Source organism: Haliotis rubra, unplaced genomic scaffold, assembly GCF_003918875.1.
Source record: "Haliotis rubra isolate DU_JTF1 unplaced genomic scaffold, ASM391887v1 Scf652, whole genome shotgun sequence".
In the NCBI taxonomy this organism is placed as follows: domain Eukaryota; kingdom Metazoa; phylum Mollusca; class Gastropoda; order Lepetellida; family Haliotidae; genus Haliotis; species Haliotis rubra.
The window spans coordinates 371,474-385,730 of NW_025767360.1; positions in this window are offsets into that span (position 1 = coordinate 371,474).

Sequence of the window (14,257 nt, forward strand, 5' to 3'; positions counted from 1 at the left end):
AACATGTCAACAAGACAAGTCTGAACATGAGTATGGCATGCATGGTGTTGGTGAAGGAGGCGTCACCCAGACCGTAAGTAATCTGCATTCTTGGTTTGATATTCTTCCAGTTGACTGCACTATTGGTTCCACATTCCGAGTATCGTTTAAAGTAGATTTAATATCCGTTGTAACCCCTTTCTTTCTATTATGTTTTTGGAAGAGTCTATTTTATTTGTATACGGATATTAGTGGCGCAGCTACTGCTTAGTCACAAAATCACTTTGAAAACCTTTGGGAATAGATCAAACTGGGTTTTCTAAAGTGCAATAGTGTGTCCATCAGTCGTTATGTTTTCAAGTTACATAATTTACATCGTGAATACTGTTGCTGATGAATAGGTTGAATACTGTTGTGTTTGCTTAGTTCTTCTCAACGTATCATTAGGGGCAATGAGGTAGCCTTGTGGTTAAGCGTTCGCTCGTCAAGCCGAGAACCCGAGTTCGATTCCCCACATAAGTACAATGTGTGAAGCCCATTTCTGATGTCCCCTGTCGTAATATTGCTGGAATATTGCTAAAGGCGGCGAAAACTATGCTCACTCACTTACTCATTCAACGTATGTATTACAACGTTAAAACTGTTCTTCACTATACAAACGTGTCACAATCATGTGTTGTGTTCTCTTTGGGTTCTTAACCTGGTAAATGTTGGGCTACAATCAGGTGATGCTTTATTTATTTTTATTTTATTTTTTGTGTGAGTGTGTGTGTGTGTGTGTGTGTGTGGGGGTTTACTCATGGACGGTATGGTTTGATTACGATTACTGGTTATTGTAGACTCTTTTGAGGTCATAACCCGTTAAATATTCGCCTAAATGAAATTATCAGTATTATGATTCCATTTTAATTATTAAAACGCTTCATTTGTAATTTTTTGATAATTATGTCTAGAGAGGAGAGGATATGTAACAAACAACAGGTCTGTTTCACAACCATCATCTAATCGCACAGGTATCCATGCTTACCTCACCATGCATCCCTAACACACACACACATTCTCGTGCTAAGCGCCCACATCGTGTTCTGTCGCACATGCACATGCGTCGACACGGATACAAATCTTCTCACTACTGTTAACTATGTTTTGATGTAGATATTTTGGGCAATTAATATGACTTTCATTTATAGGCAATTTGAAAACATTATATATATGAAATTTCTCGAATTTTCCTTTCACTAAATAGACAAATGTTTTTGTCTTTGTATTTCCTTTTTTGCCACTTTCCTCTTCTGTTTGTTTGATAATTTCTGTTATGAATGTGACAATAAAAGAATGTCCTTGTTTTGTTTACGCATTATATCATTAAGTTATGATGTTGGTGTGTTCCTATGCAGTTTTGCATCCTCAGGACCCACTGTCTACTATTTTCGTCACCAGTTTCTAATTTTCGATGTCAGTTGAAATATCACAATATAGACAGGCAGTGGGTACATTTGCTGCAGCACTTCATTCTAAACACTCAGGTAAATTTGCTCTTTATCAACATCTATTCAAATTTCGTTGTGTTTCCATGATGATGTCACTTTTGGGATTTTGCTTTTAGAATAGTCCATCTAAATGTACATAGTCTTAAGTAGAAATTAGATATTTTAAGAGTTGAACTTGGATTTTATGATGTGATATGTCTAACCGAAACTTGGTTAACTTCCGATACAAATAACATTGATATAAAAATTCCTGGCTTCCATCTACCTTTCCGTAAAGACAGACAAACTCGCGGTGGCGGTGTAGCAGTATATGTAAAAGATACTATTTGTGCGTTGTTGATGTCTGATTTAGACATAGTCGGACTTGAGGATATATGGATACAGACTAAATGTAAAACAAGAAACTACCTGATTGGAACTTTTTATCGCGCCGACAAGAGCTCCGAATATTGGAATTTGATCGATGAATCAATAGGTAACGCAGTTGATCTTAATATGCAGACAATTATTATCGATGGTTTCAATATTGACGTTCTTCATGGCATAATCAAAAGATAGACTATATACAAAGTGACTACGGCCTTCGACAAATAATCACGGATGCTACTAGAATAACCGCAAGTAGTAAAACTTTGATCGATTTGATATTTGTTTCTCGCGTCGACGTTGTTAAAGATTCTGGTGTATTAGATCCCATATGCATCGATCACTGCCCCGTATTTGTTAACATAGCAGAAATGATGCAGCACAAGAATTCATGCAAAAGGAAAATCTATGATTATTTTTCAATGGATGTTAATGGTATGAATGAAACTATCAAAGAGATAAACTCAGATATATTTTTCTCGTCGGGGAACGTAGATAATATCACTAAAAACCTTACATCCTTGTTATTGAATATCATGAATGAATATATTCCAAATAAAACTGTAATAATTAGAACCAAAGATCCCGCGTGGATGAATAACGAAATCCGATCCTTAATAAGAAAACGAAATCGTGTTCATAAGATTGCAAAAAAACAGAAACTTTCCTGATGATTGGACTAAGTTCAGAACACTTCGGAACAAAGGAAGAGCAACAGTTAGAAATGCAAAACGTGCTTTTGATGCACGAGTTGATGAATCTATAAATAACACTCATGATACTAAAATGTGGTGGCGATTAGTTAAGAATTATGTAAAAACAAATTCGATAAAATCGTCCTTTCCATCAATTGTCAGCAATAACATGGTTTATGACAATGAACTAGATATTGCTGATGTACTCAACTCATTTTTTTGCAGAACAATCCCAAGTTGCTGATCCTAACGCCGATCTGCCTGATTTCGAACCGCGTGAAATCGATCATCCTATGTCATCTATCACAATAAGTAATGGAGATGTTCGCGATATTCTTCTGAGTCTAGATACATCGAAAGCCACGGGGCCTGATGGCATTGGAAACATCATACTGAAACTAACTGCAACCTCTTTAAGCCCGTTGTTAGCTTAGTTGTTCAACATCTCTTTTCGTAGTAAAACGTATCCTACTTCTTGGAAACTAGCTTCGGTGATTCCGCTTCATAAGAAAGGTGATGAACACAATTGCTCAAACTATAGACCTGTAGCGTTAACAAGCTGTGTCGCTAAAGTTTTTGAAAAATGCACTTTTAAATACGCCTTCAACTTCCTCAGGGATAACAATATTTAATCAAACTTACAATCTGGATTTATGCCTGGTGATTCTACAGTAAATCAACTAACTTATCTTTATAATTTTATCGCAAGTGCCGTAGACCAAGGAAAGGAAATCAGAGCGGTATTCTGTGATGTAAGTAAAGCCTTTGACAAAGTTTGGCACAAAGGTATTATTCATAAACTTTACGCTTATGGTATATGGGGAGAACGTTTGGAGTGGTTTGAAAGTTATTTAGATAGTAGAATGCAGAAAGTGGTAATAAATGGATTTAGTTCAGGTATCAAATCTGTGGAAGCTGGTGTACCCCAGGGTTCCGTATTAGGACCACTTCTGTTCATCATTTATATTAATGACATTGTAGATGGTATAGACAGTAACATTCGCCTTTTTGCTGATGATACATCAATATATGCTATAATAGATGATCATATTACAGCAACCGCAATTATAAACAGAGATTTCAGACTGGGCCAGAAAGTGGCAGGTAAGTTTTAATCCTAGTAAGACTGAGAGTATAACATTTACTCGTAAAACGACACATTAGGCCAGGCCGAACTTACTAATGAATGGCGAAACTATTAAAGAAGTGCATGACCATAAACACTTAGGTATCACACTTCAAAGCGATTGTTCTTGGAAAGTTCATATAGGTGACATGGTAAAGAAAATTAGCCCAATGATCAATTGTCTGAGAAGTTTGAAATATCGTTTATCTCGGAAAACGCTAAATACTTTATATAACTCCTTTATCTTAACACTTTTTGATTACTGCTGTCATATATGGGATAGCTGTACGATTGAACAGGCGATTGTACTGGAAAATGTACACTTAGAGGCATTAAGAACTATATGCGGTGCGGTTCGTGGCACCAGTCATGATAAAATATACAAGGAAACCAATTATAGCACACTGAAACAAAGACGATATCGCTCTAAACTTATAACTTTCTATAAAATGTATCATCGTCTGACTCCTGACTATCTGAATGATCTTGTACCAGGTAGAGTATTTCAACAAAGCAACTACAAATCTTAGAGCTAGTACATCCATTCAAACTACTTACTGTAGAACGCAAAGATATTCTCAATCATTTTTACCGAGCGTGATTATGTCTCGGAATTCATTGCCCGATGGTGATGTTAACGCTATTGCCGTGAGGCAGTTTAAAACCATGATAAATCCAAAAGAAACTCACAACTACTTTGATTTAAATTTTGGGACTAGATTTTGTCAAATCATCCATTGTCGCCTCACGCTCGGCTGTAGTGATCTGAACGCAGACAGATATAATCGACATACATCAGAAACAGCTAAGTGTTCATGTGGTCATGATAACGAAGACGTCATTCACTACCTTTTTACATGTCGGAACTATCAAAAGTTAAGAACAACGGTGTATTTTCATATTCAAGGATACGATGTGAAAACTACCTTATACGGTAACCGTGCATTGGATAACTTGTGACATTCTCAACTCATTACACCAGTTCATTTCTAAAAGTAAGCGCTTCCAGTGATTATCACCTCTACATATACATGTATATTCAATGCAAGACAAGATTTATATGACTTGATTTTCTGCGGCAGCTCTTTTCGTTGCTAGGCACAACCAACACCATAACCAAATATTTATTATTCAATCATTTTTTTTAGTGTAATTTTGTCTCAGTATTATTCTTTTCTTGTCGGACTATTTCAATTATGTATCCAGCTATATTGGAACCGGCGTTTATATAAGCCACTAGGCTTGTTCGCCTATCCAGGTTTCTGCATTGACGGAATAAAAATATGTTTAAAACACTATACAAACGTGATAAGGATGTCGTAGTAAAATTTCTTTGGATGTGTTTGGTTTGTTTGGTATTTGAGGGAAGAAATGATGTGTGATATGTTTGATAATTTACATTCTAAATTCACAAAGATGTGTCCTTTTGCTGAAACTTAATTTTGCTTTTATGGCAACATTTACTTTATTGATCAAAAATAGTGAGGGTTAGCCTCTTGTGCACTTTAAGTAAATTCCAGCTTATAATTCAAGTAGACTGTGCAACTAGAGGGGCAGAATACGTTCACGTTATGTCGAACCCTTGATTTCATCAAGAACTTATCGTGATTCATAAATACGTGCGTCTGATAGACTGAGAACCGTACACGCGTGAATAATTGGCACTGATGAATTCAGCTGATATATATCATTATGGCCTAAATATTACTTTCATTTTGTAGATGTTGTTGAAATCAGGAAGAAGAATGTCCTAAATGTTATGTTTGTTTCATTCTTTAGGTATATGAATGTTGCTGTCTTTGTAATTCTATTTCTATATGTTCTATAATATTCGTTCATATATTTTCGTATTGTACACTATGCATTTACACATCTATAGTAATTAAGGTTAAGATAATCATCTTTAAAATCAGCAATTTGATATATATTCTATGCGTTCCAATGCAATAATTTTCAAGTACGTGTCATTTTGACCACAATTGTTCCTCAGTGGCAGGAGAGAATATTAACTGTTTACTTTACTTTTGTGTGTTGAGCTAAATCACTAGATGATACCCAGGCCATTGATAAAATATGAATGTTTGTGAATGAATTAATGTAACACAAAGTTACTTAGTTTCACTTTCACGTCAATACTTAATCTTAGACAACTGGCACACATGAGTCAATTGTCTGTTGAATATCCATTGAAATCGTAATAGTTTCGATCTATGTGCTTTTATGATAAATGATCTTTGGTGGTGTGAAAGCGTTAAACGAATTGATTTATCAATTGTCTAATTTGAAGTCACAACCGTCTATGTATTTTTTGTCATAATCCTGTCTTAAATACATGCACTTTCATAACCTTGTCACGGGCCTCAACATGTCTTCAGTAACTAGGAAGGTATCAAGTCCTTTAACGTGGGATATGCTTGTCATGCTTAAAGGGGGACAAACATATTCTCTGTTGCTGTTTGCAGGCTTACACCCCACAATAGTGACAAATACGTTCTCCTTAAATTAGGGTTCCGGGTAGCATTATCGCCTGCCTATCTCTACCTCTTGGTCAATCCTTAGTTTCCAAACCTTATTCACATGATCATTTCATTCATGTTGAAATGTCGGGCTGGGAACCGACCACAAATCACATCTGGGCACAGCACAACATATTCAGCAACTGTGACACTGTGAATTGTTTGTCCGGTGGAAAACAGCTTTTTGTATTCTATTAAGTTACGTCTAATTAGGGGGTCATATCCCACGAAAAGGAATGCACCACATACTCACATGTTTATCACAAAGCAGATTTAATCGTGGTCCTGAGAACATTGGAAGACAGACAGAAATTGGCTACTTAAGAGTTCTAGCCTCATTAAAGAATGGATATATTTCCCTCTAGAAAAACACCCCAACATTTTGTACATCATGTAAAAGTACATCGTTGTAATTTAAAGAGTCCAAACTGCCTTTCCACGTAGCATTGTTGAGACGCCATGTGATCTTAGAGTGTTGAGAGATCACCATATTATGTTTTTTTAAATAAACTGTCGTACAAAAGAACGTACACACCTGGTGCTTTTGGATTAGTTTCCAAAAAAGCGATGTAAATGTTTTGAAAACAGTTTTTACAGTGATATATAAGGCACAGACATTCCTAATATGTTGCCAAAACACCACAGATAGCGTGCCCAATTGCGAAGTTGCCAGTCAAAATCAAAGTAAAAAAATTATTCCTCTACGCAACTAACTTTCCCCATGCTTAACAAAGAGCGCTTACAGTAAAGCCATATCTTACAAGCAACAACGCTTGACAGAAAACTTCTGTTTTGAAAAGTATCGGTAGATTAGAGGTGTCGGACTGGAATGTTTTATTACCGTTTGTGGATTACCACGTGCACGGAAAATCCCCTGGTATTATCAAGCTAAGGCCTGTAACCTTTGTTCTACGACTATTAATCTCGAATCGATGCACTGAGGTTTTTTGGGAATAATTCATTTGAAGTGCACCTTTATGCCTTCCTGACTTAACACTTGATTCTATAAGCTGTGCGTGCACCAACTGATCCCTTATCTCACTTTAGTTTTCGAATCTGTATTTGCCTGCGGCAGGTATATTACATGGATATATTCTCCTTGTATCGAAATATCTAGTTAAAAACTACACTGTATTGTGGTAGTAATGGCAGTATATGTGATATTTATGAATATTATTAATATGCCCCATACAGACAGATCGTCATTATTTACAGTGTTTAACACAACAGTCTGTGGCTGAAAAATAAATAAAGGGAGGTAATCCTGTGTTGGATCACACGAAGCTATCGTATAACACTCATACTCATTTATACTGAAAGGAACAGATACACCCCTCATCACAATTACAGGATATTATGAATTAATTAGGTCTTATCTGACAGTCCCGAATGTCAAATTGGTGGTTACAACTTATTAACTTTAGCGTCCCCTATTCCGCCTCGTCATGAATTCCTGTAGGGACAGTAGGGTAGCCTAGTGCTGAAAGAGTTCATAGAAGGCCGAGGTTCGATTCTCTACATTGGTACAGTATGAGAAGTCCATTTTAGGTGTTCCCCGGCGTGATATTGCTGGAATATTGTTAAAATCTCTATAAACCCCAACCCCATATGCATACCTGTATAAAATATGAACACAACGTTTAACCCAATGTTTTTTTAAGCTGCAGTGTTGTCACTCTTGTCGTCGAAAGCTCAGATGCCCTTAGGCTCATTGGATATATGAATCAGTCGGTGAATGAGTATGGTTTTACGCCGCTTTTGGCAATATTTCGGCAATATCACGACGGGAAACACCAGAAATGGGCTTCACACATTGTACCCATGTGGGGAATCGAACCCGGGTCCTCGGACGAGCGGACGCTTAACCACAAGGCCACCCCACTGCCCCACACTGGATATATAGTTTGCAGTGACGTTGAATCGGTACGGGGCACCACTTCCCTCAGGCAACACCCGAGAAGGTCCGAGTTAGAACTGGTCGTCAGTAACCCATGTTTGTCGTTTGTAACGGGATCGAGTGGTCAGGCTTGCTTACTTAGTTCACACATGTCATTGTATCCCCCTTTGCGTAGAACGATGCTCATGCTGTTGATTATTGGATTGTCTGGTCCAGATTCGATTATTTACAGACCGCCGCCATATAGCTTGACTATTGCTGAGTGCGGCGTTGAGACAAGAAACCATCCAAACAACTCTCAGACAATGATGAATTCTGTCGACTGAACTGCTAAACTCTTTTTAACACTGTTTGTCTGTTGATTCACTGCCACCAATTTTGTGATGGTAGACAGATGATATCCAAATTTTATTGCCGCCTCAGTTGAGGTTGGTCCGACCAGGAGTAACGCCTGTCTAAAATTCAGCTAATCGACCTGTGTTTCCTGTCCTTATGAAATACTTGGTGTTTTTGTTTTTAATTAGAATTATGAACGATGGCCATGTCGGAAATGCACCCATTTGGTCATATTAGTTGCGCATCATGTGAGAAACAGAGAAGGCACGACTACGTTCCTGACTTGGAACAAGTGATGTACACAATGACCAGAGTCAATTCCATGTGCTTCCTTACGTTTGTATTCATTCCTTTTCACAAATTATTCTCGTTTGCATGTCACAAGGAGAAAAAACTCGACTTGCCATTCTAAGTATAAAACGTAATGTAATAATGTGACTCGTGTCATCACTAACGTTCAGTCTACCCGTGAAGGTTCGGGTTAGAATATTGATATTCAGTAACCCTTGCTTGTCGAGAGAGGCGATTAACGGGATCGGGTGGTCAGGCTCGCTGACTTGGTTGACACATGTCATCGGTTCCCAGTTGCGCAGATCGATGCTCATGCTGTTGATCACTGAATTGTCAAATCACTACGCCACGTCTTGACGCTGCGACACGGAATATCGCCTTTGAAAGAATTCAGGCTAGAAATTACCAGTCTTCTGTTGCCAGGCGTCTGAATGTTAGTCTGAGCACGATATTACTGCTTGCAGCTCGTTGCAACCAAACAGGTATAACAAATGACCGTCCCCGTACAGGCAGACCTCGAGTCACCAATCAATCTTTCAATCTTTATTCTCTTTTTAACCACCCACGGTGGTACAAGAGCATTGGATATAATATTGCACATAGATTTTATTTCATTGTTGAAAGGACGTTGCATAATTTACAGGTTCTGCGTAGCTTTAACACAGTTATTGATAATAGATATAAACTTAAGAATAGACAGTTTGTTGGATGCGAACAATGATTTCATCTTATACAAATTTGCGAAAGTACAATAATATGGTTCCAAATTATGAGATCTAATTTGAGTGAAGGCAGAACATCTAAATAGATAATGGAATTCATCAGCTGTTGAAGGTGAGTTACAGAGATGGCAGGTTCTATCATTTTGCGGGATGCGTTCCCAACGGCCAGATTTCTTGTTCTAAATAACAGTGAGGGATAAGATATTTCTTTTGGTAATAAGAGGTATTTTTCAAATGATGGGGAATCTTTCAGGACCCGATAATAAAATCCTTTGGAACTGCTTCTGATGCCACTGCAGCTCAAGATCGGTACATCCGGGTACTACATTTGCGTGATCGTACTGCCACAGGTGAGAGCACAGCAGCCAGGGTGCCTGGACTTCGGAGGAAATCCGATCAAACTGCACTAAAGTCTGTTTGTTGACGAGTTATACATGTTTGAAAATACAACATTTTCGCAACAGATTTCTGGCGTATGCGTTTCTTTTTGAGGATAGGATATATCTCCTTCCTGTCTTCTTTCTTCTCCTCCATGGCAATAAGTAAGGCCATACGTAGATATAACACTGACAAAGTTTAAAAACCAGAAACTAATTAATTCCAACATAAACAAGAATATAATCAATTACAAAGTGAATATAATACATACATATCCTTATTTACAGATGGTGGCGCAGTTGCTTGTGCCAGTGTCATTGGATCCAGAACAATATCTTCTAGATTACCCGACGCCAGTTCAATTTTCACAGCAGAAGCAAACGCCATATTAACAGTCCTAAATTACACTCAGCAGCAAAAGAAACGTCAGTACGAATTCAAAATTAGATCGGCTGTAATTAAATCATTACAGAAATGGACATAATAAGCGGATCAAACACTTTTTTGTGTACAATATCTTGACACATCAATGTATAACTCAGCACAATTCCAAGACATTACATGAACGTTTGCAGTCCATTCAGACTCTTGACTTCAGTATCTAGTGTGACCACTACGAGCGGCAATAACTGCAGCACAGCGTCTATGCATGGAGTGCACTAATCCATTGGTGAAGGCCATTGGCACCTGGAACCACACTCTGAGCAGTTGATACGCAGTACCGACTCTCATCTGTGAACAGAACAGTTCCCCATTGTCTGTATCGCCAGTTTTGGTGTTGTAGGGCAAACTGTAGACGTTCACGCCAATGACGAGGGGCGAGGATAGGTCCACAGTAATCTAATGCAAAGAAGGGACATTCAAGTAGGCATTAATAAATTACGTGCTATAAAACCCTATATTGGTTACATTTACTTGGGTTGTCAGTCCAGATTTGATGAAGTCATTTTAAGACGATGCCGTATTGGCCATACTCGATATACAAATGAATACCTGTTCAAAGGTGAGGATCCTCCGTAGCGCATCCTGTCAGGCATTGTCCTGCTTCACTTTATTAATTTTTCCATCACAAGGGAAGTTGAAGTATTGTAAAATACATACGTTTCTGGAATAAACCTGTATACAGACGAAGGCAAACCCCTCCTAATAAAGCTGATTTAGTTCTTTTTATTAAAGCCAATGACTGTAGACTTTATGTGACTGTATGTGAGTTTTTTAAGCCTTCTACTATGGTGATCAATTTCTTCGCAAAATATCCCCTACTTGTCGTTACATTATACGAATTAGTACATACATATCAACAGAATAACGCATCCTTGTAAACTGTTCACTTCAATACACTTCGGTGCAAGGATACTTGAATTACATTACATTCTATTATTAGTCTACTCAACTTTCATCTCAAGAGCTGCCAGGGTCACCCTGTCACCTAAACGACTCAATATTTTCCGGGTAGCGCCTCAAACAATAAACTGATTTCACATTGTGTAACACATTCGTCTCGTTTCTCTCCCATTCAGCTGAAACTGGGTTTCTTAATTTATTGCATCATGTCTGTTTCTCTCCGTAGGGCAAAATGTAAAAGTGCAAACTAACGTCCTGTTAGTGTGGGGCAATTTATCGTTGTGTGGCAAACCTCAACAGTGACGTGCAGACAAACATAAAACACCAGGGTGGGGATTATGGTTGAGTCTGTAGTTCTTAGATAAGGTGGATATGTTTAAATGTATTATGAACAAAAAGCAGACATGCAAGTATTGAGCACTTTAACAAGTCTGTACATGGCTGTGGGATACCTGGAGTTGTTGTAGGAGGCGTCACCCGGACTGTGAGTAAACTTTTGGTTTAATTATTCTTCCAGTTGACGTCAATAGTGTATATCCATTGCTTATACATTCGATCCTTTCGAAAATAGAATAAACTAATAATGTAAGAACTACTATTTAGCATTCCCCTTTGTCGTTTAGCCGTTTCCCTTTTGACCCGACACACACATTGGACCAAACCTTAAATATGTAGCCAATGACTACATTAATCGTCATATCTGTCAAACCAAATCTAAGTCTTATCACTTTTACTGATAGTCAACATTCAATGTATAATTAAGAGGTACACAATGATATTTATGTTCAGTAACTACAGTCTGTTTGCTCCAAAATCGTAATGATGAATTCCTAATTACAAAGAGTTACAAGCAAAAGTCACAATTTTCACATCTTTCTTATTTGTTTTCTTATCTGTACCAACTGATGTTGTTAATCTAGCGCATTAATATAAAGTAATAAAAAACAACTTACAAATTACCATAAGATTGTTGTTGTTCTAATACATTTGATTGAGTCACAATCACTGTAACAGGAGAATGTTTGCACGTGAAATACATGTCGGTGTGATCATTCGCGCAAGGGATTTACCGTAATGATAGCATTCAAGTGAACGCATCCTAAAAGGCACATAAATTGTTAGATATCAAATACATTTTGAATCAATATAATTCATTGGTGAAAAGAATCTTTAGATTGTTAATATACATTTATGTGATAATATGAACTTTCAATTAAATGAAATCCATGTATACATAATACATATCATATGTATCCCATATCCAACACATATAATATACAATTTCGCAATTAAATACGGTACATCATGAAGTTCACTGATGACATGGAGAAGCTTGTCTATCAAGTTTGTAGCTTTTTTAAGACTGAAGGAGAGAGAGGGGGGCCTACATTATCCCGTTCTAAATATCGGAGGAGATCTGCCAAAGCTCTTTGTATGACTGGCATACATTTTGCAGAAGAGAGATGTGATAGACAAGACTAGTAACGGGATTGTCTCAAAGACAATTTCTGTAATGAAACTTGACAGGTTTCAAAAGGAATGTCTAAGAAATACAATCCGAAGATTGCTTGCATAAAACAAGTTCATTTCATTAAGATTATTGAAATCATTCATGAAAAAAGGACATTCGTTGATTGTGTACAAACTTTGTCTTTGGAAGTTATTACATTCTTTTGGATATTGCTGCAAGAAGATCTCAGGAAAAACAAGACATGTTTCGTGTGAGAGAAAAGATGTCGTCTCTTTGAGGAACAAGTGCCTTTATACCATCAAGAAGAAGAGAGTAAAGAGATACGAGATTATCTACATTGATAAGACCTGGGTGAATGCCTGCCATACGGCAAAACGTTAGTTGCCTCTGACGCCTAGACATCACGCAAACTCCACCTTGGCAAAGGAGAAAGACTAATCATTTTACATGGTGGGTGTGAGAGTAAAGGATTTCTGCCAGGATGTGAATTGGTCTTACAGTGACTACCATATAGAGATGAATGACTCCCGTGTTACCAAATGCAGTAAAACAACAGCAGTCTTATGATAATTTGATTAACAACTTTTTTATTACATTATATGAATGAAAACAAATAAGAAAGATGTGACAATTGGTGAGAACTTTTACTTGTAACGTCTTGTAATTAGGAACCCATCGGTACGATTTTGGAGCAAACAGACTATAATTTCACTGAGCTGTCATTACAGACTCATCGTTTGTGATTAGCGAGTCGTCCACCCCTTGTAAATGCGACAATATTTTAAGTATTAATTGTATAAACCTACCACGGAGTCAGACACTAATATCTCATCGTTAGCAAACAGTACGATTAAAATCTCCAAAATATTAGGATAGTTCTGTACAGCATTTTTGACTTAATATATTATTTCATTTTCTAATTCTTTGATGAAGAAAAAAAGAGTAGGACAGCAATCTTATGATAATTGGATTCACAACTTTTTTATTACTTTATATGAATGAAAACAAATAAGAAAGATGTGAACATTGTTGACGACTTTTACTTGTAACATTTTGTCACTAGGAACCCATCTGTACGATTTTGGATTTTGATGAAGAAAAAATGAGTAGGACTGGAAATCATCCTTTTTGAAAGCCTAATGGGCATTTTAAATAGTCAGTGACTCAAATCAGACACGAGATGTTCGTAATTCTGTACATGAAATCAACAATGTTGGACTGTCCTCATCGTCAACAATGACGTAATAACATTATGTAAAAGAAGGTGTCGAAAATTGTATTGTTCCGCATGTAGAATAGTTATGTAACTAACGAACAACTGAAATTGTTATGATAAATGTTTTGGGAAGACTGTAATGCTGACGATTAGAGAACTTTCTGTTGGCTTGCACAAAGTTACTACGTTCCCGTTCAACAGGCGCCAATGCATAACCTCCGACAACTGCAGCATACCTGCTACATCCTGTCGTATTTGTTTTCAATAATACGTATTATTACAAAGTTGTTGATGTTTGTTTCCAACCCGAATATACAAAAATACAATTTTTATGTGTGTGTGTGTGTGTGTGTGTCTTGTGATAAATAATAGGTTCATACTTTTAGTTTTAAAGGCATATACACTCTTCAAAAACAAAGAAACCCATAGG